This window comes from Quercus robur, chromosome 2 (assembly GCF_932294415.1).
Source record: "Quercus robur chromosome 2, dhQueRobu3.1, whole genome shotgun sequence".
NCBI classification, from domain to species: Eukaryota; Viridiplantae; Streptophyta; class Magnoliopsida; order Fagales; family Fagaceae; genus Quercus; species Quercus robur.
Genome location: NC_065535.1, coordinates 48,840,856 through 48,862,807, shown reverse-complemented (window position 1 = coordinate 48,862,807; position 21,952 = coordinate 48,840,856). Strand labels below are relative to the sequence as shown.

At 33.8% G+C, this 21,952-nt stretch overlaps 1 long non-coding RNA gene across 1 annotated transcript; it reads left to right on the top strand.

The window, feature by feature from the left end:
• The first annotated feature begins 2,686 nt into the window (after nt 1–2,686).
• Nucleotides 2,687–5,322, top strand: LOC126713839 (uncharacterized). Its single transcript, XR_007651456.1, has 2 exons — nt 2,687–4,875; nt 5,072–5,322. It is a non-coding gene; the product is annotated as an uncharacterized LOC126713839 (long non-coding RNA).
• The last annotated feature ends 16,630 nt before the right edge of the window (nt 5,323–21,952 follow it).

Below are 21,952 nucleotides of genomic sequence, written 5' to 3'. Positions count from 1 at the left end.
GAAAAGATTTGATTATGGAAACTAAACGCTAATATACAATTAAGGGAAGATTTGATGTTGATGCAACGAGATACATTTATTTATTTATTTTGTTTGAATTCAGAGATAAGTTTAGCGAATCAAATTAAAACCGACAAAAAGCTATGAGGGTAGAGCCATGGGGTACTGACATATGGAGGGATGACACGATAAGGCTTGAGTGGTGGGGAATTCCCCAGCTTTCTTGCTTTCAGCTTTCAGCTTTCGGCTTTCGTTTCCATGCTTCTTGGCAACTTGCATTGCTTTGCTAATCCCTTTCATTTCGCGAGAAGTTGTTTCATCCTCATTAAGGACCCTTTAAAATTTCTCACCACGAGAAGTTATAACTGATAATGGTATGGGCACATGCTGGCATCTCAGCAAAGAGTATGTCCATGCATACATTGAATCCACTGTTAGTCAACTTTATCACCGTTAACTATCAGTACTACCCAAAAAAAGGCATCACTATACATCCAGGATATCACAATTTCTCGCTCTTGTATTCCATGTCCTCGTCAATACATACACCCAGATTCACCATATTCAATATATATATATATATATATATTTATAGGATATGTCACATTCTCCTCTATTTATCGGTGACGTTTTTCTCATAGATTAGGTTGGCTTTGATATCATTTATATTTATTACGGTCTAGAAAATGCACTAACTACACTTGTACTACTACATAAGTACAAGTAGTAATACTTGTAATCTTTTATATAATCTAATTCCATTTAGTAAATATTTGATGTAGTATTTAGTTATTGCTTGTATAACAAATTCTTATTCAATCGAATTCACATCATTTGGGATATTAGTGCTAAGCAGAGAAGAAAGATAAATAATACTGCAATATGGGAAGATCTAAAACAAAAGCCAATGCCTGACCATGAACACAAGCTTTCTGCAAGAACAAATTTATAAATTTGATGAAATTGTTTTGCTGAATTAATATTTATATGTCAGACACAAAAATTGCACTGAAGTCTAGGATCAATATGCCATAATTGCGGCATGACGTCATTCTTTCTTTCATCTTAGACCTTTATATAAAAATTCCAGGAACACATGGGCATGAATGGTTGATTTGTGATACATGCACATGCACCATCTCTTTGAATGAATGGACACAGGTACGAGTACAATAAAACAATACGAGAAATTTTAAAAAAATTATAACATGATAAGATAAATAAAATATCATTTTGATACGAATACGATACGAGTATGACACCTCAAATAAAGTGTCCATGCATATCCTAGACCATCCTCCTCACAGTGACCACAGAACCTAGAGAAAACATTATCCTCTGGGAAAGTTCTCTATACAATTTCTTTTTCTCTATTTGTTTGGTAATTTGCTTTAAGACTACTCAATTCAGATTTTTATTTGCCCTTTTCCTCTAATGCCAAGAGTTAGCACAACTTCTGCCATAAATTATCTCTCATGAAACATATGTAAAGGTCAATAATTTTTCCTTTGTTTCAATTAAAAATGAAACACGTTTACCTCCAAAAAAAAAAAAAAAAACAAACAAACAAACAAACGGAAAGCCATATTTGAATTACTAGTTCATTTGATTTCGCTCAATTATTTTTGAAGTCTGAAAAAAGATCTACTCCAGCCTTCTATTACAGATATATACGAGCATTAGTAACACTACAACAATGGTTTAAGCTATATATAGGATTTCCCCTAGTGCGAGGTTTTTCCCGAATACCAACCATAGGCTTGATGCACATTATTTCCTCGAGTAAAGAGATAAATACCACAAAATCAGGATCCTTACCAAATAAAATAAGTTCAACCAAAGTATATATGGGGAAACAAAAAATACCAGTTTGTCCAAAAATTGTAGTGCACCTCTTTGCACAAAGAAGCTCTTTCTTTTGTTGAAAATTGTGCATCAAGATCATTGATCGATCAATGATCTTGATCCTTCATCAAGAAATAACTACTGCATCTTTTTGGTGAACATCTTTTCTGTAAGGAGAGGGCCAAAATTTGAAATTAATCTTCAATAAACAGTTAAATATTATATAGCCTATGGAGAGCAAGAAAACTAAACTCCCACTTTATCAAGATTTTTACTGCCGTTTAGTTACGCTTTAAATTCAAAACTTAAATGCCTAGTTGGCATGTTTTTATAATGGAATATAAATCACTTCTCACTTTTTATATTTTATATTTTATTCTACTAATTAATTTTGTTTAGTCCATCAATCACGACTTTTTACATTTGTTATAAAATAACCCATGTTTAAAATGGTAGATATTAAAGATGCAGCATAAATTGAAACATAAAAAGTGTGATAAGTGATTCCTGTTCATCTAGATATCACCACATTTTATCCAAGGCTACACTATTTTCTCTTATTATTAATTTGTTCCATTAAAATTGGAGTTTCTTAAAATAAATATGTAATTTGTAAGAATATGTTCGACCTATGGGAATAATGGTAAACTGGCTAAATTTAACTTTCTCTATGAACATAGATCTATGGAGCAAATGGTAATTTATCAATTTTATAATGCTTACTAGCTTATTGCTTAAGCTTTAAGGAGATCACACCACTGACTAGCTTGCATTCGATTTGACGAATTTATTTTGTTTGTGCTCGAACAACCAGAATATGCAGTCAAGTAAGGTACCTAATAATTATCATGATATTTCTGGCAAAAATGTTAAAAGTGTGAGCATAGATTATCATGAATTTATGGTGACATATTTGATTCCTTCATACATCTCACGAGAGAAGAGCTAGAGGGTAGGGAAGGCACAACTATTTCACTATAAATTGAGGTGTTGGGAAGTCTCTTAATCCATCCCAAACTCTCACCTCTTCCTCCACACCAAAAACAAAAAACCCCTCCTCTCCTCTCCTCTCCTCTCCTCTTCTCTTCTCTTCTCTTCTCTTCTCTTCTTCCCTCTCTCACCTAATATTTCTCTTCTCTATGTCCTGACACTTAGCTTTTCTCCCTATAAGAGGAGGCTTGGGTGCTGAAGTCGCTTTAGGCGGTGACGATTGTGAAATTTGTGGTCTTTTAAGAATTGATTAATTGTAGAGGAGGCACTGGTGATGTTGCTGACAGAAGATAGAGAGCACAGATGATGAAATGCAAGGAGCTACAGCATCTCACTCCTTTGTGCTCTCTATTCTTCTGTCATCACCCTCAGCCCCTGATCACTTCATATTCATACTAAGAAAATGATGTCCTTGTTCTTTCCATTTCCACTATAAAGTTGTATATTAGTATTATCTTTATGCTCTCTATAATCTTCTTGAGCCCTACTCTTTTTTCGTATTACTATTAATCTTCCTGAGATCATTTCTACAATTTTGTTGAGAATTGTTTTGGAATTCTTCATTTAACACAAATATTATGCTAATTAGACATGTTTACTATTATTTTCTGCAGGTTATATTGGACGTGCAAGGAAAACTGCAGGAAGTCAACATATCTCTCTAGCCCTGAAAACCATAGATGACTAAAGTACTTCTATTGTGTTTGAGGCGAGTAATTGATACCAACTGTTACAGTTTGATCATGGATCATATAACCCAAAAAACTGTATAACTAACCTGAAAGGCACTATATGGTTATGAAGAAATATCAATAGGATTTTTTTTTTTTTTTTTTTTTTTTAATTTGTTCATGTGCAGCCCCCCTTCATTTCATTTGTACCCTAATTGATTGCTTATGAGAGAGCTATGTATGTTAATATGTAATTCATAAAATCAGCTCGTTTGAAGTTGGAAATTATTATTAACTTGTTAATATATATAAAAGGAGTATGCTCAGGGCAATGATTTCTTTAAGATTATCCGCCTCTAATCCTTTCTCTAAAGATTTCCTGTTGAGGTCCGACCTAAATAGGTTCTATTTTCTGCGACCATACATATAGTAACATCCATACAAGTATGTAATATGCTAGTCTTTGATATTGCCAATTATTTTGAGAGGACACTATGCTTTTGCATTAAGAGAATCTCAATATGGATGAATATAATTATAATCCATGCAAAAAGAAATTTAATTGAACACATAGTAGCGTCCCCAGGGTTTTTAGCTAGGGCTGTCATTGTTTTCATAAGCATCATGACATATAAATTGTTTTTCTTTAGGACATCATGTTTGTAGCCAATTAACAGGGTTATTGTGGTGTTCATTTGAAACTATATGCTTCTCCTTATAGAAGGATCCCCCCCCCCCCCCCCCCCCCTTTTTTGATTTCATTAGGCTTTTGTTTTTGGTTCATTATTTTAACCACAACCATTATTACTCGCTGATTTATTGTTGTTTAGGGACAATAATTGGTTTGTTAAATGGTTTTTGATCGGTGTATATGTCCGTAATAGACAAATAGTCAACAAGGTTGTATAGTTCAATTGATCTATCTTTGCAGTTTTGGAAATCACTAAATATGTCATTTATTAAGCATTTATATATTTTGGGAAGAGTTTCCCTTGATGGCAATGCTTGCATCACTTCCTATCAAAAGGTCTACCTCCTTAGTTTAGAAATTACATCGAAGAAGGATTCAAGCTTAATCCTTATAAATAATGATCAATTCATATACCCTAGATTGTGTAGATTTGATATTGTACATGATTTTATTAGTGTGCATTATGTTGTTGTGTCTGAAGTCTTATCTGAGGTGTTTATTAGGTAAACCTTAATTATATAAAGTTTTAATTGTAACTTAATTAGTCTTTTTGGTTATAGTGTAGATATGGCCACCTTGAGTTTTCTTCTATCGTGACAATATTGTATTCTTCAACTTCCAAGTTGAAGTCAGCACTAAGGCAGGTGAAAAGAAATATTTAACGCCACACCCTCAATGGTACATTGAAATCCACGACTAATTTTTCACAATATTGAAAATCAGTTTCACTAGTATATTTGAATTAATGACATTTGGTTCTGTTAATGAAACATTGTGGAACTTAGTTAGCTAGCTAGATTGAAGCCTATTTCAATATATGATTATTTCTTTTGGGTGAGGTTTTCGCCTTCTGACTGAAAATTCTTATCAACAGTTGACATGGAGACTTAAGACTGTCCTGATAAAGTGTTTGGAAATGATACTTACGGAAAGCATGAAATTAACTTCAATCCTAAGCTACCTAATCAACGAGCTTGATGTTGAGTTGTTAAGGATATGGAATGTCCTCATCTCTAAGCAATATGGAGTAAGAATTGAATTAAGAGGTTCGTAATGAAATATGATGTTGGAATTGATTTGAAGTTTTCGTTGAAAAAATAAACTGAAAATCTTCAAGTCCTTTGAGTTTGGTGTTCTTCTGGAAAAGTTTAATCAATTCAAAGTATTATTATCTAAATTGATCTGTGTAGAATTTTATTTTCCCAGTTTAAGGGAGGATTCAAATCTAAATTCTTTCCATAAAGGAGAATTATATAAAATTAGGTTACTGATAAAAAAAAAAAAAAAAAAAAAAAAAAAAAAAAAAAAAAAAAAAAACCATAGCAACGTCACAAAACCACAAGACTCTGACTTTATATAAAATTTAGTCTGTTCAGTTTTATCAAATGTAGTGGTCCTTTTAAATTAATAACTGGAGAGTGCTGAAGGTCAGGTGTAATAAAGGTTTATACCCTCCAGTGAAATCAACTCTCAAGATAAACTGAACCCAGAAGTATTGTTTGTTAAGAATCGAATAGAAAATATCTGTCTCAAACTTTACGTTTCCATATCAGCAGCATTCTTGATCAAATTCTAATCCTTGACCGGTCAAGCATGGACCATTGATTCCCACCACTCTTGCATATAAGAACATTCAACTAGGAATGGTCCAATCCAGATTTTTTCAGTTCATTCTATGTGGTTGTTGTTGGCAGTTCAATGAAAAGTGAGGCCACATTTCTGTCATCGAGGTAGGAAATTCAGAAAATACGCTGGAATAAAGCAAGCAAACTAAATTATACAAATACTTCCTTCTCCAAATTCTAAGATCCCTTAATTTGATGTCAACATAATATATGGTAACCTTTTATAAATATCACCCTTTTATGTGAGTTCCAATCTGGTCGTTGGACTTCAGATCTGAAAAATTAGCCTCTTGCAATTTAGTTTTATAACAAATTAAATATTTTGTTAATATTTTTCATTTAATCACATAAGGTATAGAGTTTTCTATGTTTAGCAATAATTTTGAAATGACTTTATTTTTGTTATTATGTATAAGGTTTGTGGGCTTTAAGCTCGCTTTACTTGTCTTACTTAACATACATACTTGTGCAATCATTTTTATGCAACACATATAGTACACTCTTATGCCATATATATGAAGGCATGCATCACTGTGAGTATATATATATATATATATATATATATGTGTGTTTATATTAATTACTTGGAAAATACAATACAATCTATTCATTCTATTTAGTATTATTCTAACAATTTTAATATATACATGATATTAAATATGTGTATTTTAATGAAAAATACTTGAACAAGGTCTAATATGTTTCTTTCTTAAAAAAAAAGGTATAATATAATACTAAATTAATGTACAAAGCGTTAATTGTATAAATCTAAATACTAAAGTCTAATAACTATATTGACGTTAATACAAAAATGCAAAAACTAGGGTTGATTTAATAGAAACTTAAAATATATTTTTGTATATATGAAACCTAAGGCTGAAGAAGAAGAAGAAGAAGAAGAAATGGGCAGCTGGCACTGACAGTTTACACGAATATACATGTATATGGTCCACATGCAGTCTGCACGATACTTTCATGGTTGGACCTTATTGACTTGTCCATGCATGGTCCATGGTCTGCAGTCTGCACAATACTAACAAAAACCATGTTAGTGACTTGTAATCTTTTTTAAATTACTTTCTATAGTAAATTCTAGGACCAGTTTACACTTTACACTTCAGTATTTCTCTTATGCATTATATATATATATATATATATATGTATTTATTTTATCCCTTTAAAGTGGGAATGGCAAAGTTCTATCTTATTAGAACTCTGTTGGTGACTTGATATATATGTAACTTTGATGAGATCATACAGGATGCAAAATTGCATCTTCTTATCTTATTTCCTTTAGACATTCATCATTTTCCCTGGCATCTTCAGACAACCATGAGTTATATCTCCATATAAAATCGAGATTAGGAGTGTTGATGTCTACTTTAGTGGACTGTTTAAATTTATTTTCCGTTTTAGTTGTTTTTAATTAAGAGGGTTAAAAGAGTGATATAACGGGTTTTAGCTAGAACCAACAAAATATCCTTGCATCTTATTCAAAATTCAAAATTTTAAACAATATAACTTCACAAAGATTAACTTAAATCTTTGTGAAGTTATGTTTTAAAAATTATCCCTCGACTTGTACTTTTAAAATTTTAAAACAGTAAAACTTTAAAGAAAGCCTTCGACTACACGCATAGCATGTGCATGAGGCTAGTATAAATCGTGAGAAATGAATTTTTTATTACTCGTTTCTTATTTCTCAATATTTTACCTGCATTATTTCTTGAAAAAATGTCAATGATTAATTATAAGTTAGAACAAGTTTGTAGGAAATGTGTTCTTGGTGAAATTATTAAAGTTGTTTCGGAAATATTAAGATTATTGGGTGTACCTTGACATTAGGCAATAGTTGAACCCCAATTGGTTATTTATTCCATTATTTGATGTTGTAATTATTAGCACTGGAACGTTGTAGTGCTATAGTGGTACCTAATTTCTAGTTTGGAGTTGAACATTGATAAGAATCAAGTATAGATCAATAAAATTTCACCCATTTTTATTATGTGAAACACTTGTGTGTTGTGATTTTAGACTTCCTCGAAATTGTCTATTTTATTAAACTTAGAGGCATTATTGGTTCTTTGAAATAACCAATAAAAAGGCTGCGTAGTATCAGAGTGTAAGGGCCTTTTTTTGCACTGTTCAACCTCAATCCCTTCTACTGTACTTTGGCCCATTAGTCTGAGGTAAGAGAGTTGGAACTAGCCTGACTACGCTTCAGGCTAGCTTGTGCACAAGTCAAGCCAACCCGATGTAGACACGTCTTGGCATGAGTGTTATGGGCTAAACATATGGCATGGTCACAGTAGGAATAATTGTTACAAGTGTTACGGCAGAAATAAAGTACAGCAGGATAACTATAATGATAAATGTAATGAATAAAACTAACACTAAGAAAATAGTCAACAGAGTCACGGGAAAATAATACAGTAAGTAGGAATATCACTATAGCATAAAAGAGTAAGTAACTCAGTAACTTCTGATCGAATAGTGGGCAAGTCACCCAATAAACAAAAGAAAAGCTTGTCTACCAGATGATAGGCTGAACTTTTCAGCGGAAGCAAATCCAAGAAGGGAACCAATCTCCAACACGGGTAACCTCAAGAAAGGCTCCTGCCATAAAAGTTACAAACTTTGGAAAAATTGCCTAAATGGTTTGAGTTTTGATTCTCAATCTTCAAAGAGTGAGTCTATTAAGGAGAGAAAATGTGGTCTATTGATGCATGCCTCTATTCCTACTGTTTTCTTTCTCTCTCTCTAGCTTTCTTTCCAATCTTTCTTTCTTTTCTTTGGTTCTTCCATGTATTTCTTTGTTTACTATTCCTTATTTTCTACCACTTCCGTCGCCCCTTTACTGTTCATGGCTACCCCTTTTTATACCATTTGCCATTGTGGGATTTACCCTTTTTGTCCTTCAACTGATTTTGGCTCCTTATGAGTATCCCTCCAGGATTGCCCACTAGCCTATCGGCTGCCTAGCCACTACCTCTGCTCAAAGTGTGCTGGTTGCACCACTCTCCATTCCCAAAAAAAATTATTTGTCTTGTTTCTTACCCCTCTCTGTTCTTAGTTTACCCATGTGGGGATAAGGATTAAACTACCTCATTCACCTACCTCTATGGCATGTATCAAGTGGTCCTAACCCATACTTATCTCTTTTGGGTGAAATTTCATCCCAGCAGGACATTTTTCCCAAAGAAGCTTGAGCGGGAGCCCAAAAATAGACACCCTTTTCTCCCCACTGCCAAACTACACCATTTGAATACCTTGACCTGTGGGCCACCTCCCATGTATTGGCTGGGTATAAGTAGGTGGTGCCCTGGCACTTTGTGCATGCTCCACTTTGTAATTTGTTTCTTTCTATCCTTCACACTATTTCTGCTGCCCTTGCATTGTCTCGTTTTGCTACTTGTACTAATTGATGTTTATCCTTTATGACGTGAAAGATGCATGGGCTTTTGGGCTCATATTTCCTTCCCTTCATCCCTTCCTGGGCTGGGTATCACTCAGGTGAAAGCCTTCATCTTCCTGTTGAGCTCATGCTTTCTTCTTTATGGCCATGGGCATTTTTAGCCACTAATCCTATCATATCACTTCATTGTGTCTGCTACAGTTTTGTCTTTCTTTTTATTTCTTATTGTCCCGTGGGCTTGCGGGCTAATGTTCCTGCCGTATCAACCCATTTCTTCATCAATCCTTCACTTAAGGCTTCCTTGGCCCACTTTCCAAGTCTTTACCTCTTTTGGGCTTGTTAGCCAATATTTTTGCCATGTCAACCCTTTTTACCACTTTAATCCTTGGGCTTCCTCAATCCATTTACTTCTTCTTTACCTCTTTTTACTTCTATGGGCTTGTTGCTAAATTCCTTGGACTTCCTCTGTCCTTTTACTACATCTTTACCTCTTATTACCCTTTTGGGCTTATTGGCCTTTAAGCTAGCCCATTGAGTTTACCAATTCATTCCATGGGCTTTCCCAATCCATTTACTTCTTTTTTACCTCTAATTACTCTCATGGACTTACTACTTCTTTCCTTGAGCTTCCACAGCCCATTTACTCCTTCTTTACCTCTTTTTATTTTCATAGGCTTGCTGGCCATCAATCCTGCTGTTTTAGCCCACTAAGCTTGTTTCTTTATTTCTTTACCATTTTGCCCCTCATTTCCTTCTCATCTTCTCTATTGTTGGGCTTCTTTTGTTGTTAGGCCCTTTGTCAAAAATGAGCATCAAAACAGAGCTAGACATATCAAAACTAGACATGGAGAAACGATGGTTATGATGTTTGGAGAATTGGAAAGGGATACTCTAACTATCTACTAGTTGGTCAAAAGAAAATGATTACAAACATGATAATGAAACTTAAATCCTTGTCTTTGGTTAGTCATAGCTATGAACAAAAGCAACCAACTAAGGAGGGTGATGAGCAATATTGCAAGTCCAAAGATTTGTAGGCCATGGGAGTTCACAAAATCAAATCATTTCAGATAGCAAGTCAGCTTGGTTAATTAAAGAGGAGGTTAAAGTGCACATTTAATACATAAGTTTGGGGTTCTTTTTATTTTGGCTCTTTATATTTTATTTATTTTTTTTGGCTTCATGTTTGATTTGGTTTTTTATTTGGCCTTTTATGTTCATTTTGATCCTTCATAAAAATGAAAATTTTGAAATAAAAAATGTCAAACAAAATACTAAATCAAACATGAAAATGAAAATTTTGAAACATAAAATGTCAATATGAAAATGAATTCAAACATGAAGGGCTAAAATGAAAATTTTAAAATGTAAAGGGTTAAAATGAAAAAAAAAAAAAAAAAAAAAAAAAAAAAAAAAAAAACTCTAAATATAAAGAACAAAAGCATATATACCTTAAAAGTGCTAGATCTTTTAAATTATAATATTTAAGATGTTTGAATTTTTAATGAAGCAAAAGTGATCTCATAAATGCGAATAAGGCTATAAGCCTATAAGTATATTATATAGATAGTACAAGTGTCTAATTATTATTTATTCAAATTTTTGCATAAGTGAAAGTTTTTAAATTTTCAAATTTTTATTACCATTTCTTATTGAGATTTATATACTCTTATATGATAGAATAATATCTAATTAAAAGCCAAAAATCATAATGTTAAGAACTTATTTATCATAAAACTAAAAAGGTTAAATGAGAAATTGTATTAATAATTTTCATATAGTATTAGTTGACTCATTTCTTATAAATCATTATATTTTTCACTAAAACACTTCTTAACCCTTAAGCTAATGCCAAACACATACTTATAAGAAAAGAAGAGATTTAATACCTAAAAGAGTCTCACTTGTATAAATGTTACTTTGTGCAAGGAAACTACTTAATTGGAAATCAGTAGCCCAAGAATTTTTGGTGAGTTGGGCAAGCAAATTATAGAAAAAGATTGACCATGCTTAGCATCTTTAAGAGCAATTGCATCAGTCCGGCCAAATTTTTACACTAAGAACCTATTTTTTTCTATTTTACACTACCATTTTTTCAAAACACCCACATTAGTTCATCTATTTTACAATCTTTTTTATATAAATAATATTTTTTATTATTGTTTTATTAATATCTATCTTTTTAATATCTTTTTCATCTTAACCTCTCTCTCTCTCTCTTATGTCTCAAACCAAAGGTCTGATACTCTCTGAACTCTCTTCCTCTCTCATATATCAAACCCAAAAGTCACACATGGTAGAAAATCCGAACGTGGAAGCAAGCAGATTTGGGCAACAACAAGGCAGATCTGAGGCGGCAACATCAAGGCAGATCCGGTGGCAACAACGACAGCAGATCTGGTGGGTTTGGCTTGATTTTGAGTTGGATTTTCTAATTGTTTAGTTTGATTTTCTGTTGATTTTGGGTCAATTTTGTGATGGATTATCAACCGTTAAAATGGGCTGCAGTGGTGGGGGTTGGGTGGCACTGGGTTGGTGGTTGGGTGTTTCTCCTCCTCTTCTTTTATTCTTCTTTTGCTGGTTGTTGTGTTCGTTGGGATGCTGTGTTTCTTATAGTAACTATGTAAATATACACGGTTACTGCGTCCGTTGGGAAAGAGAGAGAATATGAATGGTGAAAGAGAAAAAAAATAATAAAATATTGTTATACATAGCTATAGTAACCGTGTATATTTACATAGTTACTATAACAAGTGTGCAAATATACACATTTTTACACCCACTAATGTAGGTAGTTTTGAAGAAAATTTGTGTAAATTTTGACATCTTTTATATCATACACATTTTTACACCCACTAATTTGGATGCTCTAACAAACCAACTATATTAGGCACTGTATTGATGGTTGCAATTTTGGTCTTTGCCAGTAGGATTGGGCCTACCACATCTTGGGCCTTCATGATTTGCTTAGTTCGTACTATTTAACTCTTGCAATCGGCAAAAATAGCCCATTACCATCAATTTTCAAAATAATTTGCCCAGAAACACTGTTTCCAAACTATATAGCAATATACCACTTTTTTAGGTACTCGAGCTTGGCAAGCTCGAGTACCATGTTTTTTTAATCTACTATCGCCCCATATTCAAGGAGCCCTATAGTGGCGTTTTTAAGCCCTATAGTGACGTTTTCGGGCCAAAAAAACGCCACTATAGGGCCCCTTGAACCTGTTATGGGGACTTACAAAAAAATTTTGCAGGAAAACGCCGCTATAGGGCCCAAAAAGGTCACTATAGGGCTTAAAAACGCCACTATAGGGCCCCTTGAACCTGTTATGGGGATTTATAAAAAAAAATTTGTAGGAAAACGCCGCTATAGGGCCCGAAAACGTCACTATAGGGCCCCTTAACCTGGTATGGGGGCTTAAAAACGCCGCTATAGGGCCCGAAAACGTCACTATAGGGCTGAAAAACGCCACTATAGGGCTCCTTGAATATGGGCGACAGTGGATTAAAAAAACATGGTACTCGAGCTTGGCAAGCTCGAGTACCTAAAAAGGTGGTATATACCTATATAGTTTGGAAACAGTGTTTCTGGGCAAATTATTTTAAAAATTGATGGTAATGGGTCATTTTTGCCCTTGCAATCCAACTTCACAAACCAGTCATTTCCATGGGTTATGCCGACCAACTTAATAGAGACGTATTTACTTGATGATGGATTTCTCAATTCCTTCACAAGTAAGAATCTGTTGAAAAAAAAAAAAAAAAAAAAAAAAAAAAACTTGTTATTAAGATATTGAATTCATTCAAAACAGGATGTCCACATGTTGGGTCTCATCACAAAACATGTGGCAAAAATAATAGATTACTTGGCATGGAAGGATTTGTATCTCCACTTCATAGCACATCTACCTAATGGAAAATCACACGTTTGGATATACCACAAAATTCATAATGTAGCATGCTTAGCAGAAGTGTTTTCCAACCACAAGTCTAATCTCCAACTACTGGTCTGTGTCTGAGACCATTTCTACAACCTTCCACGTTCCATAAATTACTTTATAATCCAATCCTGCCCTTCACACCAAACTCCACCCAAATCTTTCTGTCACGTTTGTGTAGGAGCTTCAAGAGAATGAGTCACCACAGGCACCCTCCACCACCAGGTCCACCACCACCGGATCCTTTTGCGCCGCCACCTCCACCAGGACCGCCAGGGCCACCACCTCCTGGATTTGCTCATCATCCACCACCACCAGGTCCACACGGTCCACCACCTCCATTCGCTCATCCCCCACCACCACCAGGTCCACCAGGTCCACACGGTCCACCACCTCCATTTGCTCATCCCCCACCACCACCAGGACCGCCAGGTCCTCCTCCACCAGGACCGCCAGGTCCTCCACCACCTGGACCTCACCCTCACCATCACCCTCACCCTCCACATCCTTATTAGCGATTTAGCATTACTTCAATATGCATATATATTGTAACACGTCATAGAGGATATAAAATAAATTTACCATTCTATCTATTCTCACTTGTTCTTTATGTTTGTCAGTATGGCCTACAAGACTACCAGCATGTAATCTTTATTGTTGGATGGAATAATTGTCTTCCTTTTTTATAAATTAATAGTCTTCAGTATCTTTATTTATCATTTAGGCATGATATATATGGAAAATTATTAGGTAGTGGGCAGTAAGAGCCAATCACTCATTTTTAAAAGGCAAAAATGCAAAACTGATCTTCTAACTTTCAGTCTTTTTCATTTCAGTCCTCTAACTTTCAGTTTTGTCATTTCAGTTTTTTAATTTTCAATTTTTGTCAATATAGGACTCCGATAGAACTCAGTTAGGGGATGCCATTAATTAAGCCAAAACGACATCGTTTTGGCTTCTTCTTTTTTTTTTAATAAATTTTGGAATTTAAAGAAAAAAAAATCTATAAAAAAAATAAAAATAAATAAAAAAAAAAAGGACAGATCAAGATTTCTTTTAAACAAAAGCACTTATACTAGAAGAAAGCCTAAACGAATAAGCATAATAGTCACCACTTGCAACTTCGCCAACTCCGTCGCCATCCACCTCCACATCGTCACCGATACCACCTTCATCTTCCTCAATGCCGCCGATCTCTCCGTCCATTCTGCCTCCCTTTCCTTCGACTCTTCTTCTTCTTCTTCTAAGGTAATTATCATCATCTTCATCTTCATCTTACCTTTCTTTTCATCTGCAGGTTGATTGATTGATTGATTTGCTATTATGTTTATTCATTTAGTTTTTGGGTTTGGGTTTTTTTTCTTTTTTTCTTATTTTTTACAGATTTTTTTCTTTAAATTCCAAATTTTATTTAAAAAAAAAAAAAAAAAAAAAAGCCAAAACGATGTCGTTTTGATATAATTAATTGCAGCTCATAACTGAGTTTTAACGGAGTCCTACGTTAACAAAATTTGAAAGTTAAAGAACTAAAATGACAAAAATTGAAAGTTAGAGGATTGAAATGAAAAAAACTGAAAGTTAGAAGGTCAATTTTACATTTTTGCCTTTTTAAAATTAGCATTCTTTAGGTCATAAGAGTTGGAAGGAGTGCTTTCCATTCCTTGTTCTTCTTTTGTTGGAACCGCATGAATCCTTAGTTAAAATGGGATTTCAATCGAGCACCTCTTTTTTTTTTTTTTTTAGATTTGGAGAAAGACTTGCTCTGAGTACAATACAATGAAAATTGTAAACTATGTTAGGGGAAATTATTGAGTATTGTTGTCATCTATGGTACAATCGATATATATATATATATATATATATATGATATCAAAGGGCTCTCTTGGAATTATAGAAACTAGAAATTTAAATTTTAAAAAATATATATATATTTTGTGCCAATAATACTGAAACGGGGGTCATATAGAAATTCATTTCCACGGTCTTAAATAGTTAAACCATTGAGCTATTACTTGGGTGGTTAGATGAATGTGTTTTATCTTGTGTAGTCACCTAGTTTTATCTACATTTTTAAAACTAATCTTAATCTTCTAAACTCAAATCCAAACATTCTGAGGGCTATAATTTTTGTTAAGTTTTATTACATTACATAATCGATTTTGCTCTTGGATTGGATTTTGATTAACAGCATTGCATATAACCAATATTGCATTAAATAGAACGAAAAATATTGAACACAACAATATGGTTATGAAAGAAAACTCTGACGTGAAAATCTCTTTGAGGGTTTGAACATGAAAGTTCACATTTAGATCCTTAAAATGGCTTACTACTAATTTTAATCCAAATTAACTTAACCAAGTGATTAACTAATTCAATTTAAATTGCAAGCACAATAACAACACAACAGAATAATAAATCATAATGCACATACACAAAGACAAGATGTGAATATGAATAGAAATCCTTAAAGGCATATTTGGTAGATTGTAATAAATATTGTAATGTAATAGATATTCTTATGGCATAACTATTCGGTTGTTTGGTTATGTTTTTATTACAATGAATAGTTATTCTTTATGAATATCTATTCTTCAAAATGAGGAATAATTATTCCTTATCAAAAGTACTGAATATCTATTCTTTTAACTTATGTAATAACTTTAAAAAAAAATAATAAAAAAAATTTCTAAAAAACCATTAGTTGCCACATCTTCAAAAGGAAAGAAAATAATTTTTCCTTGTTAATTATTAGCTCTATTTTGAATACCCTAAAATAAGTGTATTTTAAGAAATTTGACTTAAAAATGATTTAATAACACCTTTTTTTTGTACTCTACTAAATTATGGATGCATATTCAGGATTCTATTCCTAAATGGTCACCAAACTAATGAATAGTAATACTTATTATATTCTAACTTAATGAATTCCTTGTAATACTTATTCTTATTCCCTTGTAATAATCATTATAGTGTACCAAATGTATCTTAAGAGACAAAAAAAAAAAAAAAAAAAAAAAAAAAAAACTCTCCTGGTCTAGCCAATTAATGAAATCCAATATGAAGATAGTTATAGAGCATAACAACTTACAAAACTTCCAATTGTGCAATGTACATGTACTTAAATCTATAGATCTTGCTAGAAATAACTTACATCAGTTATTTATTCAAAATAGTTTGGAAAGAAATCTTGTCCAAAAAAATATATGGATAAAGATATGTGGAGATTGATAGGCCAAGAATTTATTAATCCCTTGTGATGAATTGACCAATTAATTAGCCAAGTTAATTAATTAATTCAATTAACACGCGATAAGCATAGTAGCACAAACAAATCACCAACTAAGTTAATATGCAGCGGAAAATAAATTGACATGGTAATTTTTTTACGAATGGGGAAAACCTACACAGCAAAAATCACACCGGGTGATTTTAAGGTCACCACTCTCGAGAATCTACTATTATCACAACAAGCGGTTACAAGTAAAGGAATCCCAGTACTTTATACCAACTTACAGTTGAACCGTTACCCCAATACTTAATTGGACTTGTTCTGTAGTGACAATCTCTCTTTTCAATGCACGGTTCCCAGTATGTAATTAACCAATTCGATGCGCGGATCCCAGTACGCGGCTTACACACCAACTTGAGAAGGATGTTGGCTACAAAGTTCTTCAGTTCATTAACACGATTAAGATCACGAAGCTGCTTATGTGTCTAATTCACAATATGCTCATGAAAATCTTTTGCATTAAGGTGCATCAACTGTGACGGCTCTTAAAACAATCCTTATATATATTTAGGGTTATGAGAAAAGAAAGCCCAAATATCTATACAAGGATTGGAGTGAAATTAGATCTGAAAAACTGATTTTCTTAAATCTCAATAGATAAGGTATCTATCGAGCAGCTATCGAGCATCGGGCTAAACTGCCTTTTAAATCTCGATAGATGCTATCTGTCGAGATAGCTGTCGAGCTTTAAAATCCAACGCTTCTTCACTTGTTTCTTGAACAAACTTGCTTGGGTTTAACACTTGGACTTGAAACCTTGTTCCTTGAAGCATTAAACACATCTTATATCTACCCAATTACAAGTAGACTGCATTTTGTCAAAGGATTAGCCAATTCTATATTGATATATGTTCCTAACATGATTCACATATGTCCTAACAATCTCCCTCTTTGGTAATCCGTGACAAAACCACAACAAACAAATGAACATATGAGAGAAGTCATAAATCACTCAACTCATACTCACTTGTTGAATACAATAAAATCTATCCTAACACAAACTCTTGAAAAATTTTGCTAGAAGAGAGTTCATGGCAAGAGAGACTTTGATAATTTGTATTTCTGAAACACTTTAAACAAAACTCATCATGGCGTCTTAATGTGAAACAAAAATAAAAAATTACATACAATATATAAGAAGCATATGCATAAACAGAGAAGAGAAACAATACTTGTAGAGATAGGTGAAAGAACTGTACTAACAACCTCATCATATATATATATAACATCATAAGTACAAGGTTTACTATCACAATGTAAGAACAATGAATCTATAAAAGAAGAAAAGAAAAAAAAAATACTTAAGTCCTCACTACATCCCTCAAAAAAAAAAAAAAAAAAAAAAAAAAAAAAAAAAAACATTCCCCCTAACAAAAATCTCCTATGCTAACTCTCCCCCTAAATACATGATTACTCTCATCCCAAAACTACTCCCCTTTTTTGTCACGAATGACAAAGGCTAAGTAACTCAAGCAGTCATCTCATCATCACCGGAAGAGCTAGCATCCTCATCCTCATCATCATCATCGTCATCAGAGTCACCATCATCGTCCTTGTCCTCAAATGCCTCTAGAGAAGGAGAAGGAGAGGGAGACTCTACGAAGCCACCAAGGCTAGCCTGTCGTCGAGCGATACGGCCAACATAAGTGTTCACCTGACACAACTTATCACTGAGTGTGTCAAGGCGAGCATCCATGTGCTATAGCTGCACCATGACCGCCTCGAGGGTCACACCCCCTACCGATAAAGAAGAAGCGGATGTGGAAGGAGCTGGAGGAGTCGCTGTCTCTGTTCGTGGCTGCTTCGATCGAAGCTAAACCTCACTCTGTCTGATAGTAGTAGCGTCTATGGCATACATAACCAAAAAATTAGGAGACATAAATATGGCGAAGAATCCGAGTGATAGCCGAAAGAAAAAATGAGCTTATCACAGGTCACCGTATCCTTATAAACATCTATAAGGGTTAGAATGAAGTAAGAAGGAAAATCAATAGCGAGTCCCTCAAGAAGGGATAACAAAAATCGTGCATGAAACTCTGTGATAGAGTTATAGTGAGACAATGGATGGAGAACAAATGTCATCACCATGCTAAGGAACCTCGAACCATTTGCAAAGCCCGAGCAAGGGGTGTTTTGATGGCCATCCCAAGAAAAAGGTGTCTCACAGAAAAGAGATAAGAGTTCGTCTTTGCACACAGTCTTAAGACGATCGTAGCCAGGGTAGTTAAGATGCGTTACCCTAGGAACATGTAGCATCTCAAATACAATATCCGAAGTGACTACAATGCGCATACCTCGAACGCGAGTGACAAAATGAGATACTGAATAATCGAATCCATGCATATTGGAGTAAAACTCCTGTATAATCACGGAGGGAAAAGTGACCAAGAAGCCACACAGTGACTCACAACCCCTACTGTAGATGATAGTGGGAAGGTCAGTATCGGAAAAGTCCGATAGAATGACTTGGTGTTTCGAATGAATACCTCGTCGTGAGAAGTTCTCCGAAAAGCTTTATCATCACGGAATTAGACTTGAGATGGAGTAGAATCAAAGGGGGAAGAAGAAGAAGATGCCTTGAAACAAAGAGGGTTCTGGGACAAAATGGATTTTCGTTTAGGTGCCATAGACCAACTAACAAAAGAAAGAGAGAGAGAAAATGGACAAACAGAAAAGCACCAAATAGTTCAATATAAGAATATAAAAGAAATGAAGGTATGTATGCATGAAAAATGCATGAGCATGTGATATACAACATTAAAAGCATCATGGGCTCAGCCCAATCTAAACCTACCAGCACAAAACATTTCAACATATTAAGCACACATCTAAAATGCATGAATCATTGTTAAAATGCACATGTGATGCAATGCATGATGATTTAAAATCATTTAAACAAAAAATCCCGTCCCAAAAATTTCACAAAAACCTCATTAAACTTGAAAAACCCCAAAAACTTTTCAGAAACCCAAAACTTAGGTCAGAAAATATGAAATGCATGATAGAATAGAGAAAAAGGATCATACCAGCTGAAGAAAACTTGATTTAGGCTGAAGATCAAGTGGGGTAAGAGAAGAGGTTTAGTTTAGGTGATTGGGAAAGAGAGGAGAGAGTTTCTATCAAGAGAAATTGGAGAAAATGAGAAAAGAATTGCAATGAATTGACCCCTTGTGATGAATTAACCAATTAATTAGTCAAGTTAATTAATTAATTCAATTAACATACAATAAGCGTGGTAGCACAAACAAATCACCAACTAAGTTAATATGCAGCAGAAAATAAATTGATATGGTAATTTGTTACGAATGGGGAAAACCTACATAGCAAAAACCCCACTGGGTGATTTTAAGGTCACCATTCCCGAGAATCCACTATTATCACAACAAGCAGTTACAAGTAAAGAAATTCCAGTACCTTATACTAACCTACAGTTGAACCCTTACCCCAATACCCAACTGAACTTGTTCTATAGTGATAATCTTTCCTTTCAATGCACAGCTCCCAGTACATGACTAAACAATTCGATGCGCGGCTCCCAATACGCGGCTTACACACCAACTTAAGAAGGATGTTGGCTACAAAGTTCTTCAGTTCATCAACACGATTAAGATCATGAAGCTCCTTGGTTACAAAACCCTACGGCGTATAAACGCAGCAGCTTCTTCAAGAGAAAGATGAACTAAGGCATATGTCTCTGGTTCACAATATGCTCATGAAAAACTTTTGCATTAAGGTACATCAGTTGTGACGGCCCTTAAAACAATCCTTATATATCTTTAGGGTTGTAAGAAAAGAAAACCCAAACATCTATACACGGATTGGAGTGAAATCAAATTTGACAAACTGATTTTTTTTAAATCCCGATAGATAAGGTATCTATCAAGCATCAGGCTAAACTGCCTTTTAAACCTCAATAGATACTATCTGTCGAGCTTTAAAATCCAGCGCTTCTTTACTTATTTCTTGAACAGACTTACATGGCTTTAACACTTGGACTTAAAACCTTGTTCCTTGAAAAATTAAACACATCTTAGATTTATCCAATTACAAACAAACTGCATTTTATTAAAAGATTAGCTAATTTTATATTGATATATGTTCCTAACATGATTTACATATGTCCTAACAAAGACTAATTTTCACATCTGAACAAAATAAATCGGAAGGTTGTGTTTCAAAAGTGCAATCTCAAGCCAAGAAATCATTTAATAAAACCAACTTAATCGTACAAAAAAAAAAAAAAAAAAAAAAAAAAAAAAAAAAAACCTTGTGTAGTTGCCTGCCAAGCTAACCTTGAAAAGTTTCCTATGTGTGGGCCTTCAATGTAATATTTCTTGGATTGGGTTACATAAGATAACAATGGGCAAGTTTGTTCCATAAACTCCATTGACAAACTTATTGGTTTTTAACATATCTTATTTTGTAACAACTTGGCATTGCCAAATCTTGTCTCATTCTATTTTTCCTATTAGCCATGGCGTAGTGAGAAAAATCTCAATATCAGGATCTGTATTTGTTTGTACAATATCAAACACCCAATCAAAGAACGTACATGCACCCCCTCCCCGGTCATTTCTTATTTTGTCCACACCTGTGCAGCAGAAAGATAATAATGGCATTTTCGTTTTACATTCAAAAGTTAACACATTAATATAAGAAATAAATTGTAAAATCTTTAATATTATTAGTACTTAGTATTTTTTGAGTTTGTTTGGGAATAACTTATTTAGCTGAAACAGTACAGTGAAACTTATAAATAGTACCAAAAAGTGCAATGAGACCTATAAATAATAGTAAAAAAATCGAAATAGTAAAAAAGCTGGTTTTTTAAGCTATGCCAAATGCAACCTTAGCAGTTAGCATCACTCTATTATATGTTAAAACATAGTCCAACTTATCATACATGCTAAATAAGAATGAGTGAAATTAAACTTTATCACCATAAACTACACTTTTAATTACACTTTGCACTCTCAAAATGCATAGCACCTTAAACTATAATCCGTGTTACACTTTACACCCCCGATCAATTCTACCGTTATCATGAATGATACCACATAAAAAGATCCAATTGTCCCTAAACTATACTCTCAATCACATTTTGCACCTTAAACTTTGGTTTTCCATCCAAAGTAACGGCAAAATTTCCTGCTAGGTGTAAAGCATAACACAGGTTATAGTTTAGAGTGCTAACTATGCATTATGAAGGTTTATGGTATAAAGTATAATTTGAAGTATAATCTAGGATGGTAAAGAAGAATGAATTAGAAACAATGAAATGTTGTTACTGAGTTTGTATGGTAAAAATTTATTGTACATTATGTGGTAGCTACTTATTTATGGGCAAAACTTAGATACTATACCTTGTACCTTGTGTCCTATAGTTTGGTTCATTTTTTTTTAATTTTGCCAAGCATTAAATTTTACCACATTAGCATAACCTGACCTGAGATTACCATGTGAGTCTCTTTTGAGGTGCTGG